This window comes from Bos taurus, chromosome 12 (genome assembly GCF_002263795.3).
Source record: "Bos taurus isolate L1 Dominette 01449 registration number 42190680 breed Hereford chromosome 12, ARS-UCD2.0, whole genome shotgun sequence".
Classification (NCBI taxonomy): domain Eukaryota; kingdom Metazoa; phylum Chordata; class Mammalia; order Artiodactyla; family Bovidae; genus Bos; species Bos taurus.
Window position 1 is genome coordinate 31,508,964 of NC_037339.1, and position 24,124 is coordinate 31,533,087.

Genomic DNA, 24,124 nt, shown 5'->3' on the forward strand with positions numbered 1-24,124 from the left:
CCAGGGAGGGTCGGGTGAAGATGGTGGACGAGCAGCTGAGGGGAAGATCTGAGCAGGCCCATGTTGAGTTTGACTTGATTAGATGATAGTGGAGAAGACCAGTGATAGGTGGTTCAAGACCAGTCTTGAAGGTGGGGTGGGGGAGAGGAGGGGAGGGTGGGAGTGTTCTGGGGGCGGATATAAAGACCCAGGGTGCAGGTGCAGAGCCATCAGGGCCTGGAGGAGGGGTCTGGATGGGCTTCTGGGGAAGGGAAAGGTTTGGGCTGCAGAGGAGAAAGCTGCTGTCCTTGGCGAGTGATGAATACCAGAGAGGCGGCAGAAATGACCAAAGCCAGAGGCTTGCAGAAGCAGGAGGACACTGGCACAGCCCACAAGGATGAGGATGGAGAAGCTGGGCAACAGGGCAGGCTGCATGAGGAAGGGTGGGGACTCTGAAGTCTCAGGGCTATTTATATTCTGTTGAAGATGTCCTGGAGACCTTGGTACGTGACTTACAGGAGACCAGAGGCCAGGGCATGTGCTGAGTTTGGAGGGTGGTGGGAGGCAGTTGTGGGCAGTGCGGGGTGATGGGAGGAGTAGAGGGCTGGGCCCTGTGTGATGAGAAGGATGGGGTGCTTCCCCAAGAAGTATGTAAGTCACTTCCGAGGGGTCTGTCAGCCCTTCCGCCACTGTCTCTGAGCTTGCAATGCTGAGAACAGAGCCAGGACACCACTAGCTCACTTTTCTTGCATTTGTATAATGTGAAAGTTATAATTCTCTTTAAAGCACTGACAAAGGAACATGGCTTATGCACAAGAAAGAGGCATGGAATTTGGAGTCTCCCAAACTCAGATTAAAATCCTAGCTCTGTAAAGAAAATGTGGTCTCTACACACAATGGCATATCATGAAGCCTTAAGAAGGAAGGAAATTTTGACACATGCTACAACATGGATGGATCTTGAGGACATTATTCCAGTGAAAGTATCCAGTCACGAAAAGAAAAATGCTGGGTGTGATTCCACTCATAAGAGGTATCCAGAGTAGTTGAGGGCTTTCTGGGTGGCTCAGTGGTAAAGAACTCAGCTGCTAACATAGGAGGTGTGGGCTTGATCCCTGAGTTGGGAAGATGGCAACCCACTCCAGTATTCTTACCTGGAGAATCCCATGAACAGAGGATACTAGTGGAGCCTGGTGGACTACAGTCTGTGGGGTCACAAAAAGTTGGACATGACTGAGCGAATGACCATAGACTGGGTGACTTATAAACAAGTATATTTCTCAAGTCTGAGATCAGGGTGCCAGCATAGTTGAGGACCCTTTTCCAGGTTTTAGACTGCCAACTTCTTGTGGTATCTTCACAAAACAGAAAGAGGGCTACTCTTTACAGCTACGGGGTTGCAAAAGAGTCAGTCAAACTCATAGAAAGTAGATTCGTGGTTTCCAGGGGCTGCAAGGAAGGGAAATGGGGCAAGAATACTGAAGTGGGTTACCAGAACTGATCTAGAGTTTCAGTTTTGCGAGATGAAAAAATTACAGAGATTTTTTTGCACAATCTGTGAATAGAGTTAATGCTACTAGACTACCTTACAAAGAGTTTGGATGGTAAGTTTTATGTTATGTTTTTTACCACCAACAAAAAAACAGAAAGATCCTAGATAAATCTCCCAGTGGCTGTGTGACCTTGACCTCATACAAACCAGCAAATTTCTTAGTCTCAGTTTCCTCATCTGTTAGATGGGCATAGAGCACCCACCTCGAAAAGATAATCTGAGGATTAAATGAAAGCATGCATGTGAAGCTCCTGGCATAGACCCTAGCACATGAAAAGCTGTGTTTTTTTTTGTCACTAAGTCGTGTCCTACTGTTTTGTGACCCCATGGACTGTAGCCTGTCAGGTTCCTCTGTCCATGGGATTTTCCAGCCAAGAATACTGGAGTGGGTTGCCATTTCCTCCTCCAGGGGATCTTCCCAACCCAGGGATCAAATCTGAGTGGCCACAGTGAAATCAAATTAAGTTAGTTCCCCTATTATCAAAACCTGGATGGTTTTCTTTTAAGACCAATTTGCCTTTCGCAGCATATTGTAGTGCAGCCCCCACAGCACTGAGGATGAAACAGTTAATTAGGAAACCTCCTGAACCTAGAGATTTGTGATGGACTACACACAAAGTATCCCAGCATCCCTGTGCTTGATCAGAGGAGGGTCCTGAGTAAAGAGGTCACCCTTCGCATTGAAACAAGCTGGACATAATCTCTCCTGACACCAACTGGGCAGAATTCCTATGCCACTGGCCAGAACAATGAGTTTGCAGATTTTCTGGTAGAGAACCCGTCTGTAAAGCAGCAGTAAAAGAGTAGCAGTTATTTGGGTGCACCCACAGCAGAGAACATACCTCCTTAGGAATATTATGACTGAATGTTTACTGTATAATTGAAATTTGAGCAAATCCCATGCAGAGACCTAAGGCCAATGTGGAATATGCTTAGGAGAATCACCAGAATTTAAAAACCCAAGATGCAGAGGACTTCAGGCGGGACCAGAATTTTCTGTGAGCTGCCCCTGGCTAAGGGTTTTTCTTACCCTTTAGGGGGAAGAATTTGGGAGTTTATGCCAAAACTCCATTCTGTATCACATACAGTTTGCTGCCTAAAATTGTAAATTAGTTGGAAGTACCTGGGTCAGTCTCATTTCCTAATGTGGCTTCAAGCTTTCTCTGTACTTTTGTTATCTTCATGGAGTCGTGGGTCACAGACTGCTGCCAGCTATTATTACAGCAAGATACCTGCACAGGGTGGACCCCTTCTGACTCTTGCAGTTAAAATGCTGGTGCCCGGAGTTTCCAGGTAAGCAGCAATGTTGTCTGGGTGTGCAGCCTGTAACAATAGCACACCACACCCAGAAAGACAATATGCCCAAATATTAAACGATCCTACTCAGGCACTGTGTCACGTAGGACACGCATCTTAAGATGTCAGGGCCCTCAAGAGGGTCAGTCTTCCTATTGCTCTCAACTTTCTCAGGCTGTTTCTTTTTTTTTTTAAGGTGTTCCAGGTCTGTCCCCGCCTTGACTGACAGCATGGTGGAGGGTATGGAGCAAGGGGCTTTGGCATCGGGTCACAGTGAGGTGAGGTCCCATCTCTGCCTCCTTTCCTGACTGTGTAGGCTGATCCTATTATAGTACTTAATTTTTCGCAACCTTGGAATTCCTTCTCCATAGGGTAGAATTTTCTAGAAACTACCTCAAGTCAATGGAGAAAATTGAGATGGTATAGCTGAAGGATGCCTTTGGGGTGCTACCTGGTCCATAGGAGCTGCCGCCCTCTCATTCTAACCCTGGCTTCATATTCTCTCTAATCCAGGGCGATGGCCCTGAGGCCTGGAGCCATTTCTCTAATGTGCCATTTTCCTGTCTTTATACACCTTTTGCCTTCACCAGTTATTTCTCTCTCTTTACCAGAAGGCTGACTGGGCCCTTCACTTCGGGGCCATCCTCAGTGATCTCCAAGGATGTGTCTGGCTTGCCAGCATCTCAGCATTCTCTAATCAGGCTTCTGTTGGGACTTAGCTCTTTTTCATCACACTTCCCAGGGTTTTGTTTTCTGTTCCCACCCTGAGTGTGTGTGTGTGTGTGTGTGTGTGTGTGTGTGTGTGTGTGAGAGAGAGAGAGAGAGAGATCTCTCGAGAGCACGTGTGTGTTCTCTCTTCTGTACCAGTGCCACTTCCCAGCCCACGCCCCGCATCCCATTTGTTGTCAGAGGCCCAGCAGGATGGGTCGGCCCCTACGTGCGCTCCAGCCCGCCTCTCCTCCCACCTCTGCATCCTGCTTGGAACTTTCTCCCAAGTGGCCCCTGCTCATTAACTCAGCCTGAACCCTGGTCTCATGGCTACGTGTCCAAATGAAAGGGCTGCTGAGACCACGAGGATCTCCCTGCTTCCTGTGGAGAGAAAATCAATCTTTCCTTTCCCTTCAACTTATAGTCAACTTCCTCCAGGAAGTAGGTGCTCTGTATTTTACACCATGTCAGAGGCACCAGTTAAATCCTGGAGTTCTTATCTGAGAACTGAATGGAGGGTTTCAACAAGTGCTCCAAAGCGGGTTCTTCTCCCTTGGTCCTGCTCATATAACTTCGTCTGGCTCACAAACATCCTGTTTGTTTAAAGTGCGTCTCTGTGATCTGCTGTTTCCCCCTCATCGATACCATTGAGGATGAAGCAGTCTACAGAGTTTATTTGTTCTGTCTTATGCTAAAAACAAGAACATGGACCTATTGGTGACCAGGCCCGCCCTGACATTTGGAAACCACACCACGGGCTCTTGGTCCCCCACTATGAGTCCTGGTAGAACCTCAGGGGTAGCTGTGAGGGTCTGATAAAGCCCAGGGCCTGGCACCCTGCAGCTTTTAAAGAGTGAGCTGAGGCAAACTGCTGAGAGGAGACTCAGGAGAGCAGCTTGTTTATCTCCACTTTCTCCACGGACATCTCTGGACACAGATGGTTGCTGTTTTGTTTTAATGAATTTTGATTTTTTTTTTTTTCTCCCCCTTCATGGTTAAAGGAGAAAACAAGCTTTTAAAATGATCTAATCTTTGTCCGGTGTTACTTGATGGGAAATCACCAACCTCCCCAGGGTGTGAGTCGGAGGAGGGCTGGTGCTAGGACAGGAGATTCAGAATTCAGAATCTTCGAAGAAGCTGTGTGGACATCTGTTGAATAATGAGTCGGACCTTGGTTCCCCATCCACAAAAAATGGGAGTTACTGTGTGTGGCCTGCCAGGTTTTTAAACAAGGAAGAAATTTAAAGATATTTTCAGTACAAAGAACTGCATAGATTTTTGTCGATTAATTTTTTTTTTTATTGGAGTCTAACTGACTTACAATGTTGTGTTAGTTTCTGCTGTATGGCAAAGCAGTGCATAGATTTTTATGATGATTATAGGTAATATAATGTAGGTATAGTACACACACTATTCATTTTGTGTGAATCCCCCCCAAAAGCCTCCAAGGCAGGACTGGAACTCCTAGCTGACAGTGAAGAGGACAAAGTTTGAGGGAACCCTCAACTGGGCTTGAGTCCCAACTGCTGGTGAAGGTTGCTTCAGTATTAACTTTTGTAGATTATACATCACAAATAGAACCCATGCTCTTCGTAAAAATATCCGAACAACAGAAATATTTAAAGTATGTAAAGCAAAAATTGATGGGCCTGACTGCCCGGAAGGAGGTGAGCAGGGATTCCCCGGTCAGGGAACTAAGTTCCCACAAGCTGCATGGTGGAGCCAAAAAAATAAAATGGGTACCACACAGTTTAACTTTTAGAACACTTAAAGAAGGTTAGAGGTGATATACGTAAAATGCCAGGCAAATGCTGAGGAAGGAGGATCATGGTTATTTCTAATAGACTTTTAAATTTCTAGGGTATTTTTCTTTCTTCAACTACCAGAATACTATTTTTCTCCTGATTTGAGCAAGATTGGCTGTACTTCACAGAAATACTCTCCAAGATGCTTTATTTTAATAAATTCTCAGTGGGGTTCATTCCTGTTTCCTTTTTTTAAAGTCAGTGGTTTTCACGTTAGAATTACTTGGGAAGCTTGGAAAAACCTCAAATTAGGCCATACCATAGAGCCTCAGAATCTCTGTGGGTGAGACCTAAACCTCTGTATTTATCTAAAGATCCTTAGGTGACCTCAACACTTGAGCTGAGCAAAGAATCATCACTTTCTGTGATGCTGTAGGTGCTGTCAAGAAATAAACAGACCAGAGCAGTGTAGGTTTTCATTTGTTCAATGTGTTTGTGTTAAAGAGTTTATTACCTTTCCTCCTTCAATGGAGTGTAATTAATATTTAAATACACATGGCAGAGGGAATGCCAGATAAAATTAAATCAAATTTGTTGTTGTTGTTCAGTCACTCAGTCGTGTCTGACTCTTTGCAACCCCATGGACTGCAGCACATCAGGTGTCCCAGTCCATCACTATCTCCCGGAGTTTGCTCAAACTCGTGTCTATTGAGTGGGTGATGCTATCTAATCATCTCATTCTCTGTTACCCTCTTCTCTTTTCCCTTCAATCTTTCTCAGCATTAGGGTATTTTCCAATGAGTCAGCCTTTGGCATCAGGTGGCCAAATCATGAAGGATAGATATTTTTATTATAAGACCTCTTTAAAGAATATTTATTTTTTAAATATTATTTTAGTTATTTTTTTGGCCATGCCTCGAAGTATGTATCCCAAACCAGGGCTTGAACCTGTGCATTGGCAGAGTGATGTCTTTAACCACTGGACTACCAGGGAAGTCCCTTAAAGAATATTTAGAAAGTAGGAAAAAGCAAGCAGGCAAGCAATTCACAAATAATATCACCACCTTTATATTATCTATAAATCTCTCCTGGTGTGCTAGCAATGCAGCATTTAGTTTTTCTGTAAATAGATTTACAGTATGTAATTATCCTATCAGATGTTAAAATTCTTTTTCATTAGTGGCCAATTAAGGAATGATTGCATTATAGAGAAATTTGGCTTTGGGCTCTGAGCTTTGAAGGGGCAAATTCGATGCCATCTCACCTTGGTCACTGTTTGGAGTCTACATTCCCTCAAACCTTTTTTTCACTTTGATTTCACCTCCTTTTTCAGAATGGAATAACGCCATGGAAATGTGCAGGTGATGACAAGGATGGGCTGGAACAGGGAGGAGAGGAAAGACATGGCTTCCATGTGTTACTGTGAAGTCAGGTTCTGTAATTTGTTCTTCACAGTGAGAAGCGCACTTATTAAGAAGCTTTTCACAGAACCTGTGGGAAAAGCACAAGCCCTGCGTTGTGGTGGCTGCCAGTGGGGGGAACCGCGTAACTGGGGGAGAGGGTTCACCCTGTGCCCTTCCAGACCATATTCACTGGTTTCCTCCCTAAAAGAGCAAATACAGAGTTTAAAATAATCTCCTCTTTTTTTTTTTTTTTCTGGAATATGATTTTGTTTTTCCAAATTGAAGTATAGTTGACTTACAATGTTGTGTTAGTTTCAGCAAAGAAATTCAGTTATACATACACAGACAATCTATTTTTGACTGATAACTACTTTCTATTGTCCCTTCTCTGTCTGGGACAGGTGCTGTGTTGGGTGTGTTTATAAGTTTTCTCATTTTCTGGATTCACATTTTGTTTTGTCATAGCAGTTGTTCCAAATTCTACACAGATCTGGCTTGACCTTTGGAAGCTGATTCATAAACCTGCCCACAGGTATTCCAAGGAACCCAAGGACAAAGAACAGACAAGTCGCTGGACGTGGGGCCACAAGGCAGGTATTGAAGGGAACAGGTTGTGGGCGGGACATACTTAGACAGGGTGAGGTAAGAGGGAAGAGATTCCCAGGAAAGAAGGGAGATTTCCAAGTTGTGTATATGGCAGGAGGACCTTTGTGGAGTGTGGGGGAGGAGACAGATTCCGGGGGGCTCGACCAGAGGGATCCCACAGCACATGAGGAGTCCGTTTATATTGGGGTCCAGCCTGACAACCCCAGGAAGGCTCCCCCTGCCCTCTCTTCATCATAAAGTAGAACCCATGGGGACTGGAAGATAAGTTTTGGACAGTGTCAACCGTGGTAGGTCCACAGAAGGTGTTCACTGCCTGACTGCCTTGATTCAACTCCAGGAGAGGGGAGCCCTCTGCATTTGTTTGTGGGGAGGCTCTGCCCTGCCCAATCTGTAAGAGGGTGCATTTGCACCCATTGTCCTAAGTGAACTGAAGGCAAAAGGAGCCAAGAGATGACATTGAAGATTAGGCTGGCATTTGCGGCGCCATGGATGGACCTAGAGATGATCGTACTAAGTGAAGTAAGTCAGAGAAAGACAAACATCATATGATATCACTTCTATGTGCAAACTCAAATACAATGCAAATGAACTTATCTGTGAAGCAGAAGCAGACTCACAAACATAAGAGAACAGACTCATGGTTGCCAAGGGGGATGGATTGGGAGTCTGGGGTTAGCAGATGAAAACTAACACGTATAGAATGGATAAACAACAGGGTTCTACTGAACAGCACAAGGAACTATATTCAATAATATACCTGTAATAATATAATAGATAATATATAATATAATAATAATAATATACCTGTAATAAACTGTAATGGAAAAGAAAAAAAATGTGGGCTAGGACATTTTTGACATCCTCAAAGGGATGGAAGGGGAGGCTTTTGGTACTTCTTGGAAGGAGAAATGGCCAGTGATTCAATGCAAAGGAGAGATTTTAAAATAAGATGGATGTCTGCCCAAATAACTCACCAATGACAATTCTCTGGTCAGATCCTCTCTGAAGCATTTCTAGGTAACTGTCCCCGGTGCCGGGAAGGAACACAAGAAGCATGACCACGACCATCTCCACAGCCCCTTCAGGCATCCCTTGCCACACACCTGGTGATTGTTGAGTAAGTCAGACACTCACGGAGTTCATGCCATTCTGCAGGCAGGTGTCCTGTCTGGGTTCTCATTTATTTCCTTCAGATTTTATTACGACTTGCAGTGATTTTCTTTCCTTGTTTTTTGTTTTGTTTTGTTTTGTTTTTTGGTTTGTCTTTCCTTTGTTCACCCCACTGGACAGTAGGTTCTGTGAGGGTTAATCAGCTCTGCACCTAGACAGTGCCTAGTACAGAGCAGGTAGCTCACAACTATTTGCTGAATTAAAAGAATGAGTTGTAGAATATTCAGGAATAAATGCGTACATGAAATTTATAAACATAGTGCAACAAAAGATTAAAGTACTAACTATTCTATTTTCTATTTTCCCCTGTTTCACTCCACGTCAACCTAGGGGCTTCCCTGGTGGCTCAGACGGTAAAGAATTTGCCTGCAATGCGGGAGACCCGGGTTCGATACCTGGGTTAGGAAGATCCCCTGGAGAAGGAAATAGCAACCCACTCCAGTATTCTTGCTTGGAAAATCCCATAGACAGTGGAGCCTGGCAGACTACAGTCTATGGGGTCGCAAAGAGTCAGATACGACTGAATAACTTCACTTCTTCAACCTAGGCTGTGACTTCTATTTACTTTTTTTTGGCTTGTGGTTTCTCCTCTAATCCTAGCACTTAGGAAGCCCACTTGGGTCACTGCCGGATTATTATTTACCTACTTCAGCCACCAAGAGAGTGTGAGATGGCAGGGGGACACTGGGACTAGAAAGCCTGCCCCGAGAGCGAGTCCCTCTGGCCTCATCTTGTCACTTTATGACATGTTCCAAGTGCCCTGAAGCCCCTCCCATTCACTGGCACATGCCCTGAAGGTACTGAACAAATTCACATCTTGGAATAGTTTGCACATTTGTCTAGTTTTATCATCAGGTCCTGAATGAGATAGACAGCAAGGAAGCCACTGAGCCTTTGGACAAGGGCAGGCCTGGGTGATGGAGGAACTGAGTGAATACACAGGAATGGCACAGGGTTGAGGGGCAGAGAATAAACCCAAGGGTCCTGGTGCCTGATGCTCCAGGGATCAAGGCTTACCATGGCAGAGAGCTCTGGAAGTGACTTATAAACGTATTGTGTTACTAAAGTCACTTTCATACCAGATAAATCCAGTATCCTCTACTCATTAGTAGTATCTGGCACTGCACTGAATATTTTGCATGGATTCACCAGGCACCATTGGTGGGGAGATTGGATGACATGTTCTCTCCATTTCACAGATGTACAAACTGATGTTCAGTGCAGTCAAGTAGCTGGCTCAAGGTTACATAACTAATGGCAGAGACAAGCTGTGAACCCAGGCGGTAGGGTTCTGAAGTCTTTGCCCCTAACACTGTAAAGGCCCCTCCTCCTGGTCCGTCATGGCAGCAGCTCAGTGTAGGCACAGACTGAAACTCTGACCCCAAGTCCAAGTATTTTCAAATCAGATGACAGCAATGGCCCCTTGTTTTTCTTCTGGCTTGGCATCAATGCAGAAATGAGTGTTTAAGGACCAACTAGAGTGGGAGGAAAGTCTTTTCAAGGAATTCATGTCCCATGAGGCTCCAAAGTGACTGAGTGTGGTGCGCCTCGCTTGGAGGGAGTCTGGGGATGAAAGGAAGTTGTGTCTAATGAGGGAGCGTCTGGAATTTTTCATGAAAAATGGCAGCACAGCCCTGGAAAAACTGTGTCATGCTCTATCTCTCCAAAACACAGATGGGATGCGTGGTACTCCCCTGGGACAAGCTCCGACAGGAATTCTGGTGGCAGGAAGGACAGCAGCACCCACCACAGGGATCAAGAGAGGCCTCCAAAAACAACAGGTAGTGATTCATCTGCTTGCAACATGAAGGACACTTGGGGATGTTTTGGCTGTTGATGCCTGGCCTCACCATCCAGGACATCCACGGAAACTCGTGGGATTGCTGTATGTGGCCTCTCAGGCTACTGCAAACCCTCTTCCGAGGACCCATGGAACTTGTTATGATGACCCCTCAAGCCCTGTGAAGGGTGGCATGTTCCCCGAGAAGACCCTTAAAAGGAGCACCATAGACTTTCCCATCTCTCTCTCCTCTCCTCTTAGATTCTCCAAAGAAGAAATCAAAGAGACGGAAGGCAGGAAGTGGCCCTTATCCTGTGATCTCACGGCATCCCACTTGGAGCTCGGTGCCCCAGAGGGAGACCTCTTCTCTGAAGTGATAAGATGAGATGCTTTCTGTGAGATCTGAGAGGCCGTTGGGGCTTAGGGCAGTCTTGTCAGCAGGATGCTGGCTGCTTGATCAGGGGCTTAAATCATAATCTCCAGGAGACTCCTGTGGCTAAAACTCTCAAGAGCTGACATGAGGGCCAAACAATTGAGGAATTCATGCCCCAGATTGGAGGGAAATGAGCTGATGCCTGGAAGATTCTGGGGCCAGTTCACTTACAGCGTCATGAGAGACTTCGACACCAGATTAGATATCCTTCCTGCCCTGTAAGTTATGTTCTGGGTTTTCTGTGAGAACACAGACCTCCTTATCAGGAAAGAGGGATGCAGGAGCACCAGTCCCTCAGAGAAAAGAGAGCCCAGGAAAATACATCAGGATTAGAACAGCAGGACAAGCATCGTGGTGAAAACAGGAGCAGAGGAGGTTAATTTCATCTGGGCAGGGCGCTTAATAGGCACATAGGGAGCACGTGCTGGGTGGTTGTTCAGTCTCTCAGTTGTGTCTGACTCTCTGAGACCCCATGGACTGCAGCATCCAGGCTCCCCTGCCTTTCACTATCTCCTGGAGTTTGCTCAAACTCATGTCCGTTGAGTCAATGATAACATCTAACCATCTCATCTTCTGTCGCCCCCTTCTCCTCCTGCCCTCGATCTTTCCCAGCATCAGGGTTTTTTCCAATGAGTCAGCTCTTTGAATCAGGTAGCTAAAGTATTGGAGCTTCAGCTTTAGCATCAGTCCTTCCAATGAATATTCAGGGTTGTTTTCCTTTAGGATTGACTGGTTTGATCTCCTTGCTGTCCAAGGAACTCTCAAGAATCTTCTACAACACCACAGTTCAAAAGTATTCTTGGTGGAGGAGACAGCATTTCTAAAAACCCTGCAATGAGATACTGCCTCACACCCCGTAGGATGCCTGTGGTCAAAAAGTAGCTGGTGGGGATGTGGAAAAATTGGAACCCTTGTACACTGTTAGTGGGAATGTAAAATGGTGCAGCTGCTATGGAAAACAGTATGGAGGTTCTTCAAAAAAAATTAAAACTAGAACTACCATGTGATACAACAGTACCACTTCTGGGTATATACCTGAAAGAATTAAAAGGAGGAACCAAATGGATATTTGTACATCTTGTTAGTAGTAGCTTTATTCATAATAGTTGAAAGGTGGAAACAACCTAAGCACCCACTGATGGATGAATGGATAAACCAATGTGATCTAGTCATACAATAAAATTTCATCCATTCCCCCAAAGGAAGGAAATCCTCACATATTCCTACAACATGAATAAATCTTGAGGACATTCAGTTCAGTTCAGTCGCTCAGTCGTGTCCGACTCTTTGCGACCCCATGAATCGCAGCATGCCAGGCCTCCCTGGCCATCACCAACTCCCAGAGTTCACCCAGACTCACATCCATCGAGTCAGTGATGCCATCCAGCCATCTCATCCTCTGTCGTCCCCTTCTCCTCCTGCCCCCAATCCCTCCCAGCATCAGAGTCTTTTCCAATGAGTCAACTCTTCACATGAGGTGGCCAAAGTACTGGAGTTTCAGCTTTAGCATCATTCCTTCCAAAGAAATCCCAGGGCTGGTCTCCTGCAGAATGGACTGGTTGGATCTCCTTGCAGTCCAAGGGACTCTCAAGAGTCTCCTCCAACACCACAGTTCAAAAGCATCAATTCTTTGGCACTCAGCCTTCACAGTCCAACTCTCACATCCATACATGACCACTGGAAAAACCATAGTCTTGACTAGAGGAACCTTTGTTGGCAAAGTAATGTCTCTGCTTTTGAATATGCTATCTAGGTTGGTCATAACTTTCCTTCCAAGGAGTAAGCGTCTTTTAATTTCATGGCTGCAATCACCATCTGCAGTGATTTTGGAGCCCAAAAAAATAAAGTCTGACACTGTTTCCACTGTTTCCCCATCTATTTCCCATGAAGTGATGGGACCAGATGCCATGATCTTCGTCTTCTGAACGCTGAGCTGTAAGCCAACTTTTTCACTCTCCTCTTTCACTTTCATCAACAGGCTTTTGAGTTCCTCTTCACTTTCTGTCATAAGGGTGGTGTCATCTGCATATCTAAGGTTATTGATATTTCTCCTGGCAATCTTGATTCCAGCTTGTGTTTCTTCCAGTCCAGCATTTCTCATGATGTACTCTGCATATAAGTTAAATAAGCAGGGTGACAATATATAGCCTTGACATACTCCTTTTCCTATTTGGAACCAGTCTGTTGTTCCATGTCCAGTTCTAACTGTTGCTTCCTGACCTGCATACAGATTTCTCAAGAGGCAGGTCAGGTGGTCTGGTATTCCCATCTCTTTCAGAATTTTCCACAGTTATGCTAAGTGAAAAAGCCAATCACATAAGGACAGATTCTGTATGATTTGACTTATATGAATGAGATCCTTAGACTGGTAAGATTCATAGACACAGAAAGTAGGGTAGTAGTTGTCAGAGGCTTGGGGGCAAGAACGGAGAGTTTTTGTTTCATGGACACAGAGTTTCAATTTCACAAGATATAAAATAGTTCGTGGTAGACAGTGGTGGCAGTTGCACAACCATATGAGTATACTTAGTGCCACTGAACCATGTGCCTAAAAACCATTATGATAAGTTTTATGTTATGTGTATTTCACCACCAAAAAAAAAAAACAGGCCCCAAAACTAAAAAAACAAGAGGCAGAGTGAATTTTAAAGGAAAGACAAGTCTGTGAGCAGAGGCCTTAGGAGATGGATCAGCAGATAAAAGCAAGCTAGGTCTGAGCCAGACTAAACCAAATGTCTTGCTTCACGTTGTGTGACAAGGAGAAGGGAGAGGATGGGAAGAAGAAATTCAAAATAAGTGATCTATGGGGAGAAATAGCTGTGTCTTGAAAATTACGCAATAAACATGTTCATGTTTAGCATAAATAAATTTTATGCTCTTTTGCTGTAAAATATGGTATTTGGAACTCTCCCAAAGTCATTCCTGTTATGAAGTTGGAGAGAAACAAAAAGATTCCAAGTTAGAAAGTTCCCATAAAGGCTATGCCCCTTACGCATCACCCAGGCAATCATCTTTCTATTTGTATCAGGTGGGCATCCCAAGAAGCACGTGTGAATTAGGATAATTAGAGGAGGGCTGTGTGAAGGGACCCTTTACAAAGATGTGGGTAGGCAATCACAAAGGATGTGACAGTATTCTAAAGCAGTGCTCCCCAGTCTTTTTTGGCACCAGGGAGCAGTCTCTTGAAAGACAATTTTTCCACAGTCCGAGGTGGTGGGGGATGGTTTTGGGATAATTCAAGTGCATTACATTTACTGTGCACTTTATTTCTATTATTATTACATCAGCTGCACCTCAGATCATCAGGCATTCATTGCCAGAGGTTCTAGAGAGCAGGAGGAATTGTTATCATCTCTAGACCTGTAGGGTCAGGGGAGTGGGTAGTTACTGGATCAAGAAGGAGTGAGTCGCATGGCTCTGAGGCTGCCCCCTTGAGGTACAGTGACCTTTGGTGCACAGACGAAGCCAGCCCTAGACAATCCCACCAAAAGGGAACCTGAGGGAAAAAATTACCCTTAACTCACTCCTCCTCGTGCCTGGGTCATCGGGCCAGGGTTTCCCCTAGGCCAAGCCCAGCTGGAAGCCAGAGGTTAAGGATCCCGTCCAAGGTGACTCTCTAACCTTACGGAACATCAGCATCCCCTGGAAGGCTTGGCAAAACACAGATGGCTGGACCCCACCCCAAAGCTTCTGGTCCCCGAAGCAGTAGGTCTAAGGTGGGAGCTGAGATTCTGCATGTTTATTAAGTTCTCAGGTGAAACTGAGGATGTTCATCTAGGGACCACGTTGCTGGTGAGTCCTCACGAGGGGACCTCCCGTAACAATGGAAGGAAGACGGGTGGAGAGTGGATCTGAGAAGACAAACAGCGTGTTGAACGTAAAGGTGTTGCTGGACGTCATGTTAGGTCTGCCAGCTTTGAGGCCTCCATTTTCTGTCCTATGAAGCGAGCAAGGTCTCTGGCTTCCCTTCCAGCGCATTCTGTGACACCCACCCTGGACACCGGGCTGCAGAATCTAATGCCCTGTTCCCCGGGTGACCACAGAGGCTTCATTACAGATGAAGCGGTTCCTCTCGCTGTGGACTATCCAGTGGTGGAGAGAGGCTTGCTGAGGGTGGGGTGAGTTGTCTGGGGGAGTCTTACATATGTTTTCTCATTGTTTTTCCTGTTGGATGTGACACTGTTTGGGAAAGGACATAAACATTTTAACTTTTCCACGTTATTTCCTTGTAGATGAAAAGAGTTGTTTACCCCATCAGATAAACTATCTTCCAAAGTCAGGAGGCCCCATTTGATTTGTGTAAAATCAGGCATCATGGTGATCGTTTTAAATATATCAGGAGAATGCACGGAGTGAGCAAAAGTCCATTCGGTTTATACTGATTTTGCCTTTGAAATCACTGTTAGCTGTTTTGCCTGCAAAATACCTTTTTCAAGAGCTCATTTGTTAAAACCAAAAGACACCGATTGTCCCCCTGGTCATTGGTGGTCCTGCATGCGTGAGACACGTATGTGCTCTGAAGATTTACGCGTCTCCTCGAGGGTGTTTGAGTCCAGGATGTTTGCAGTCAGGCAGATGATAGACAGGCATGGCTGGAAGGGGCTGGAACATTCCCATCTGTCCCTCATTCCCCCTTTTGTCTTCATTTGATTTTTCAAAAGACATTTCTTAAATTCTCATGCAATGGCTGGTTAAAAATAGACTGCTTCTCAGCAGTTAAAAACTGCCACGTCCAGGAATCTTCAAACAGCTTTTGAACAATCATTTTGCTTTCTCTTCAGGGTATCTCTGACCCAGAAGTTTAAGTCATTCTGAAATTACCGATTGACATATCGATTCACTCATTTGCATGTGGCTAGAACTTGATCCGTTTGTAAGTCCTGGGGGAAGATGCAGTTGGGAAACTTGTGTCCCAATTCTGACAAATTGAAGTTTCAGGTTTCTTCAGGGTAGATTTTTCACTGGGAGCGTTCAGAGACATGGCCCAGATCTGTCTCTACTGACCCGTATCATTCATTTAACAAATTGTATTGAGCACCTACAGGGTCTGGAAGGCTGGGCTGTTTGGGCTCTTCATGAAACAGACATAGATGTGTCTAAGGTACTTATATAAGGTGAGGAGTTCTCTCCCTGGACTCGAAGGTTCCTGAAGACAGGGACTGAGTTGCTCATTTTATGATTATATCCCCAGTTGCCTAGCACATACTGAGTGCTCAAGAAATATTTGCTGACTGGGTGCAGTAATAGAAAAATAAACCAAGAGCTGTGGAGGCACAGAGAAGGTATTGCTTAGGAGTCCAGGACAAATCCTAGCTCATCAGGAAAAGGGAACAGGAAACCCTCACCCCTGACTTCCTAGGAGACCAGTGAACAGCCATACACTATCTTTTTTTTTTTTTAAATTATAACAGATTTTTAATTAAAAATTGATAATCCAATTCTAAAATTTATACAAATATGCAAGTCTAGAATATATGAAACAACCTTTAAATAAAGAACAAATTATTGAACATAGTCTGTGATTTCAAGGCTTATAAGCATACAAGGATCAAGACAGTGTGATGTTGGTATAAGAAGAAATAAGTAGGTCAGTGGAACAGAAGAGAGACAAGAAATAGACCTAAATAAGTTCATTTGTATCATTTTTTTAGATTCCATATACACTATCTTTAAAGGTGCTATTTGTTTTTATGTATCCATGAGTCTGTTTGTGTTTTGTTATACACATTTGTTTGTATTATTTTTCAGCTTCCGTATATAAGTAATATCATATACTGGTTGTCTTTCTCTGACTGTTTCACAAAGCATAATATTCTCTAGGTCCATCCACATTGGTCCAAATGGCACAATTTCATTCTTTTAATGGCCGAGTAATATTCCATTGTGTGTATGTGTGTATATGTACACACACTGAACATTCTGTATCCAGTTGTATATTGACAGACACTTGAGTTGCTTCCATATCTTGGTTGTTATAAATAAAATAATGCTGCTGTGAACATTGGGGTGTATGTATCTTTTCAAATTAGTGTTTTAATATTCTTTGGATATAAACCCAATAGTGGAATCGTCTGGTAGTTCTGTTTTTAGTTTCCTGAGGAACCTCCATACTGTTTTCCATAGTGACTGCACCAATTTCCATTCCCCCCAACAGAAAAGAAGGGTTCCTTTTTCTTCACATCCTCACCAATGTTTGTTATTTGTAATGATAGCCATTCTGCCAGGAGTAAGGTGGTATCTCTCTGTAGTTTTGATTTTCATTTCTCTGATGATTAGCAAGGCTGAGCATCTTTTCATGCACCTGTTGGCCATCTGTATGTCTTCTTTGGACAAATGTCTGTTCAGGCCTTCTGCCCATTTTTTGATTGGGTTGCTTGGTTTTTCATTGTTGAGTTGTAGGAGCTGTTTATTTTAGATGTTAACCCCATATTGGTCATTTCATTTGCAAATGTTTCCTCCCATTCCCATGGCTATCTTTTTGTTTTTTCATGGTTTCCTTTGCTGTGTAAAAGCTTTAAGTTTAATTCAGTCATTTGTTTATTTTAGCTTTTATTTCTTTTGCCTTAGGAGACAGATCCAAAAAACTATTACTACAATTTATGTCAAACAGTGTTCTGCTTATGTCCTTTTCTAAGAGTTTTATGGCTTCAAGCCTTACGTTTATGTCTTTAATCCATTTTGAGTTTATTTTTGTATATGGTGTGAGGAAATTATCTAATCTCATTCTTTTACACGTAGCTGTCCAGTTTTCCCAGCACCACTTATTGAAGAGACTGTCTTGTCTCCGTTGCGTATTCTTGCCTCCTTTGTTGGAGATTAATTGACTATTGACTGTAGTTGGGTGAGTTTATTTCTGGTCTCTCTAGTTTGTTTCACTGATCTATGTGTCTGTTTTTGTGGAATCTAAAAATAAAGCAAACGATATATATAGCAAAACAAAAACAGACTCACAGATATAAAAACAAGCTAGTGGTTACCAATGGGGAGAGGGAGGTGGGAGGGGCGGGATGGGGTCTAGGATTAAGAGATTAAAAACTGCTGTGGATAAACTAGATAAACAACAGGATCTACTGTACAGCACAGAAAACTACAGCCACTACTTTGTAATAATTTTAATGGAGTATAAACTATACAAATACAGAATCACTATATTGTACACCTGAAATTAATTATTGTAAGTCAACTATTATTTCTTGAAAAAAAAAAAAAAGGTTCTATTTGTTTTGACAAACCAAAGAGACAAAACAAGCAACTTTATTGAGATATAAGTTAAATTCCATACAATTCACCCATTTCAAACGTGCAGGTCAATGTTTTGTTTTGGTTTTTTTTTAGCATATCAGACTTGTGCAGCCATCACCATAATCAATTTTTGAACATGTTGGTCACTCTCAGTGCCCATTAAAGCCAGTTCCATTTCCCCCCAGTCTTCTCTTTCCCATCCTAGCAATAAGCAGCCATCAATTAATTCCCTTTCTTTCTCTATAGATTTATCTGGGCATTTCAAATAAATGACATGTAGGTGGGCTTTTGAGACTGTTTTTTTGTCCATAACGGTGCTTTCAAGGTTTATCCAAGTAGTACCATGTATCAGTACTTCAGCTCTTTTTATTGCTAGATAATATTTAATTGTGTGGATATACATTTATCCTTTCTTCAGTTGATGGCTAGTTGGGCTATTTCCACTTTTTAGCTCTGAATGCTATGAACACTCATGTACAAGATGTTTTGTGGACATAAGCATTCCTTTGTCTTGGGTGTATACATGCCTAGAATTGGAATTGCTCAGTTGTTGGATAACTGTACATTTAACAATTTGAGAAACTGTCAATCTGTTTTCTAAAGAGGCTGCTCTGTTTTGCGTTCTCAGTAGTAATGTATGAGCATTCCACTTTCTCCACATCCTCCCTAACACATCACTGTCTTTTTATTTCAGCCATCCTAGTGGATGTGAAACAGTATCTTATTGTGGTTTTGATTTGCATTTCCCTAATGACTAATGATTTTGAGCATCTTTTGTTGCTCATCTGCCATTTGTGTATCTTCTTTGGAGAAATTTCCATTCATACTTTTTGCCCATTTTAAATAAAATTCTTTTTACTATTGAGTTGTAAGATTTTTGGATTCATGGGACATGTGATTTGCAAGTATTTTCTCCTATCATGCATGTTGTATTTCTGCTTTCTTGATGTCCTTTTGAATAACAAAAGTTTTAAAATTTTGATGAAGTCCAATTTATTTTTTGTTTTGTTGTTGCACTTTTTATGTTATTACTAAGAAGTTTTGCCTAACTCAGCTCCATAAAGTGTTACCCCTATGTTCCCTTCTAATAAGAGTTTTATAGTTTTAACTCTTACATTTAGATCTCTGATACATTTGGAGTCAAATTTTGTGTGCAGTATAACAAACAGGTCCATCTTCATTCTTCTGCATGTGAATGTCCGGTTGTCCTAGCATCATTTGTTGAAAATAATATTCTTTCTGTGTTGAACCCTCTTGGCATGGAATAGATTTTTAGGTATCCTACATTTTCACTCAGTGTTACCCCAATTCCTTTAAACATATGTTTATTTTCAATAATTTCTGGCCCCATAGCTCAGCACCATGGCCAGACCCTCCCACAAGTGATCCTCTGTAAAGTGTACACTAATGTATCTATAACCCAAAGAGAAGCCACTCCTAATCTCCATGTATGTTAGTCAGGGTAGACCACACGGTGTTACCAACATCTCCCTGCATCTCAGTGGCCCAACACAGTAAATGTTTCCTTCCCTCTCTCATCACAGCCAGTGTGAGTTGGTTGGAGGGGAGGGGTCCACACAGTCACTCAGGACCCAGGCTCTTTCCATCTTATGCCTCTGTGCCCCTGTGACCTCTTAATCCTTTTCCAGGTCGGAGGAGCTCGTGGGAATTTTTAAAGGGCTAGGCCTGGAAGTGGCACACATCACTCCTGTCCACTTGCCATTCCCCAAAACTCAGCCACATCACCCAAGGGGCTGCAAGGGAAACTGAGAAATCAGACTTACTGTTTGCTGGGAGGAAAAGGAGACAGACTTTGGTGAATACACACACAGCAGTCTCTTCCATACAGTCTATTTTAAGAATTGTGTGTGCCTCTGTGTTTACTTCTAACTTCTGCTCAGAACCCTTCACTTCCACCCTCCTTCTTCCACACTCCTTGATAGAGGAACGCCTCTCCTCTCTGGAGGCTCACGCTCAAGTCTTTGAGCCCACTGGAGGGAAGTTGTCTGGTTGAAGAAAGATGAAGGTCTCTGTGAGCGGAAATGGGGAGCAGGAATGATGCAGCAGCAGTAGGACCTGCGAATGAAGAGGGTGGAAGCCGATTTCCTAAAACATGAGCTAAAGGAGATCTGAAGCTTACGTGAAGGTAGAGCCTTGGGCACTGGGCGTGCTAAGGTTACATTCTGCCTTTGTGAACTTGGCTCTCGCAAATGTCCATTGATAGACTGTCATAAACTGAGGGATTGTGAACAAATGTAGCATGAAGATTCTGCCACTTCAGAGAGAACTCCTGGGAGTTAAATTTTATAGCCCTCTGATCAAACTGTCCTTTTGTCTTAATCCTGTGAATCACAGCTTTTTCCTTATCTCGATTGTATTCTGCTGAAACTCAAAACCTTTCTGTGACTTTGCCATTAATGGGAATGGAGAAGAGGCAGTCACACTGCCCCCAAGGGAGTTGTTTAAAGAATGAAGAGAATTTAGGTCTTTCCTAAGCCATCTGCTGTCCACATTATGAGTCCCAACCTCTTTGACTTTGGAATGGCTCCAGGTTCCCTGCCACTCACTCTTAAGTTGGGGCCCTAAACTGAACCAGTCCCCATGGAGACATTTTTGTGCTTCTGTAAAGGCTGACACTGTAAAGGCAGTGTCAGCTACCGACTCTCCAGGAGCCTCACCCACGGATGCCACCTGTCTCTTTTTATGGGTCAGTGGTTGATTTTGACTAATGTTGGCTGTGGTTGGGTGTCTCCTTCCCTCTACAGCAAGATCCTCTCTGTCCTTTGAACTCTTTCTCAGGACACACCCTTAACCTGAAACACCCCTTTGTGTCTAGCTCGAAACCCCCCACCTACCACTATTCAAATAATCCCCAAATCAGACTTCTCTCCCAAAGCCTTTCCCAATCAGCCGGACCAAGGAGGTGACTTCCTACGCCACCCCACCCCCTCCAAAACCCATCTTGTCTGGACTTGCCATGTACACAATCACACCGAAAACTCTTGCACCATTTCCTTATTAATCCCATTTCACTAATTAACACACTTGTTATTTATCTTGGGCTGGTTGGCCCAGTCGTAGCTGTTAGTCTGAACCAGTGAGTTCTGTCTGACACTGGAAGATTTACTAGAGATCATTTCATCCTTGATTACAACTGTTAATAATCGTGTTCTGCTTTCAGGTCAATAATACTTGATTCAGGTCAAAGATACTTGGTTTGGGTTCAGGTCAAATTCACAAAACATCAGAACTCAAGTGATGCCTTTAGCTCCGAAGTTAACTAAAGGAAGGAAAAGGAAAGTTGAGTGAAACCAACATTTATTTTTATGTCCCCTGCCCTGTGTTTGGTAGTTTAAACATAGCGTCTTAGGGATTTTCACCTGAACCCCATAGGAAATATATCATTGTCCTCATTCTTTAGATGAGGCTCAGAGAGGCTAAGGGCTTCCCAGGAAGCACAGTGTAAAGAATCTACCTACCAATGCAGGAGACACCAGAGACACGGGTTCGATCCCCGTGTCCAGAAGATCCCCTGGAATAGGGGAGGATATAGCAACTCTCCAGTATTCTTGCCTGGAGAATCCCATTGACAGAGGAACCTGGCAGGCTACAGTCCATGGTGTCGCAAAGAGTTGGACACGACTGAGCATGCACATGTGCATGAAGAGAGGCTAAACAGTACATCTAAAATCAAACCATACACTCATGGCTGATTCATGTCAATGTATGGCAAAAAGCACTACAATATTGTAAAGTAATTAGCCTCCAATTAAAATTAATTAATTTTTAAAAAACTAAAAAAAATAAAATCAAGCCATAAGTTCTGGAATCAATATGCAAATCCATGTCTGTTTTCTTTTTTTAAATTAATTTATTTTGGGCTGCACTGTGTCTTTGTTACTGCACATGGGCTTTCTCTAGTTGTGGCAAGCAGGGGTTACTCTCTAGTTGCAGTGGGTGGTCCATGTCTGTTTGAATTTCTTGGTTCTTATGGCTGCCCTAAGCATCTAGAGCAGGTGTTATTACTCGCCTTACTTACTTAGAAAACATAGCCTCAGACCTCCCTCTAAATGTATATGCTGATCACAGGGGAGAGAGAGAGGGTGGCAGTGAAAATCCATCTCTTATACTAGAAAATTAATTTCAAATAGATAACCTTCTGATGATGAGTGTTATAGTTTTATATAGGTACAAGAAAGATAGCGGGTATAATGAAACATGTATAGACATTGTACTTTTTTTCTATATGATGGTTCAAAGTAGTATTTTCATGGAAAGAAGTCATATGGATCATAAGAACATAATTAGGGCTCAGTTCTTTTCTTTATGATCGCAAGAATGGATTGCTCTGGGGAGAGGCATGGGGTATTATGTGTGGACTAGGAAGCCTTTAAAGAGTCCTATCTCTGCACACCACTGGGCTTGACATGTTGTTTTGCAGCCTATAGCAGTGGACCCAGGGAGAGTCCAGGTGTGTGAAAAGAGTTTTAGGAAAGATTCTGTTAAGGCCACAATGCAACGACTTCTGCTTCCTGATTAGCAACTGAGAACACTGTCAGGACATGTATATGGAGTGTATTTTATTTCTGGTGAGGCTATTTCTATCATCCATCATGTCTCTTCCTCCCGCCTCCACTTGCCTCTCAAGCACCTCTTGGGAAAGTGGAGAGAGGAGGGGCAGGAGGATATTGAGGGGGAGCAGTAACAACTCTTTTGACCTCTCCTGATGGTTTCACCTTTGGATTTTCAAATTCTTGAAGGTCTAAATTCATTCATGCTGCATGTAAAATTTAATGATCACTTACATATTTTAGCTCATTTTCACTTTAAAATAGCAAATAGATTTGAGAGATAGAGACCCTGAGCAAGAACCACCAGTGAAGCCTTTCCCAAATTCCTGACCGACAACAAGTATGAGATAATAAATGTTCTTTGCTGTTTTAAGTCACTGAACTTGGGATCATTTGCAATACAGCAGTAGGTAACTAATACAATTACCTACTAGACAGTAAAGGATTTGCCTGCAATACTAGAGACTTGGGTTTGATCCCTGGGTCAGGAATATCCCCTGGGGGAAGGCATGGCAACCCAGTCCACTATTCTTGCCTGGAGAATCCTATGGATAGAGGAGCCTGGAGGGCTATAGTCCATGGGGTCTCAAAGAGTCGGACACAACTTAGTGACTAACACTAGTTTTATCTAGAAAAGAGATAAAAAGTCTGAATTCATCTCCATGATATTTTGATTACATAAAATATTTAAATGTATTTGTCTTAGATACCAAATCTATTTTCTTTCCTAAAAGGTGAAATATAATTTGCCTTTTACATAAAGGATAATTGAAATAAAGAATAATCAAATTTTACGTCTTGTGTTAAACATGTCTAGCATCATGAAATGTATGTTCCCTCTAACAAATGAAAGTAACAAATCTTTGGTTTTTATGTAACAGATATTTATTTTTTAAATGTTTTAGAAATTATAGGGAGCTAAGGCATTTAGCTGAACAATGTGTTGATAGGGACTTCTAAATTTTCTTCAAGCAAATCCTGGATATAAATATGGCTGGTGGAGATTCCCCTGGGAATCCCCCTACATCCTACTGTACTTCTTGGTACATGCTGTGCTCTCAGTAAATAGCGTCGAGTCACCGGGGATTGAGGCAGCACAGTGCGGCACTGCTTTCCCTTCCACCTGCCTCTACCCTCTTTTACAGTGTCAGGAGATGCATATACATATATGCAAATGGCCTTCAGAATCATAGCATTACCTAGATATTAAAAACTTTGACTTTCAAATACGCCTCAATTTCCAAATAGTTTCATCTTCTTTACCTGCAACAAGATTCATCTAAGTCATCTGAACTCTTCAAGTACTGTCATAGTTATTAAAACATAGTCTCACCTTGGAGGGCATGTCAATTGCCAACAATAGACTTATTTTGATAGACTTCTTTTGATCGTGTTGTTAATGGTACAACCTCTACCCCTCTTTTATGTTCCTCTGTTTTTAAAAATACTTATTAATTTGTTTGGCTGTGCTGGGTCTTAGTTGTGACATGCTGGATTGTTTAGTTACTTAAACTCTTAGCTGCAGCATGTGTGGGATCTAGTTCCCTGCCCAGGGATCGAACCCAGGCCCCCTGCATTGGGAGCCTGGAGTCGTAGCCCCTGAACTATCAGGGAAGTCCTTCTTTCTTTCTTTTTTTTC

The 24,124-nt window shown here is 43.1% G+C and overlaps 1 long non-coding RNA gene across 1 annotated transcript; it reads left to right on the forward strand.

The window, feature by feature from the left end:
* Nucleotides 1–179: 179 nt before the first annotated feature.
* LOC104973568 (uncharacterized) lies at nucleotides 180–16,718 on the forward strand. Its single transcript, XR_001501504.3, has 6 exons — nucleotides 180–2,824; nucleotides 3,024–3,105; nucleotides 7,216–7,808; nucleotides 8,285–8,406; nucleotides 10,134–10,240; nucleotides 10,501–16,718. It is a non-coding gene; the product is annotated as an uncharacterized lncRNA (long non-coding RNA).
* Nucleotides 16,719–24,124: the final 7,406 nt, after the last annotated feature.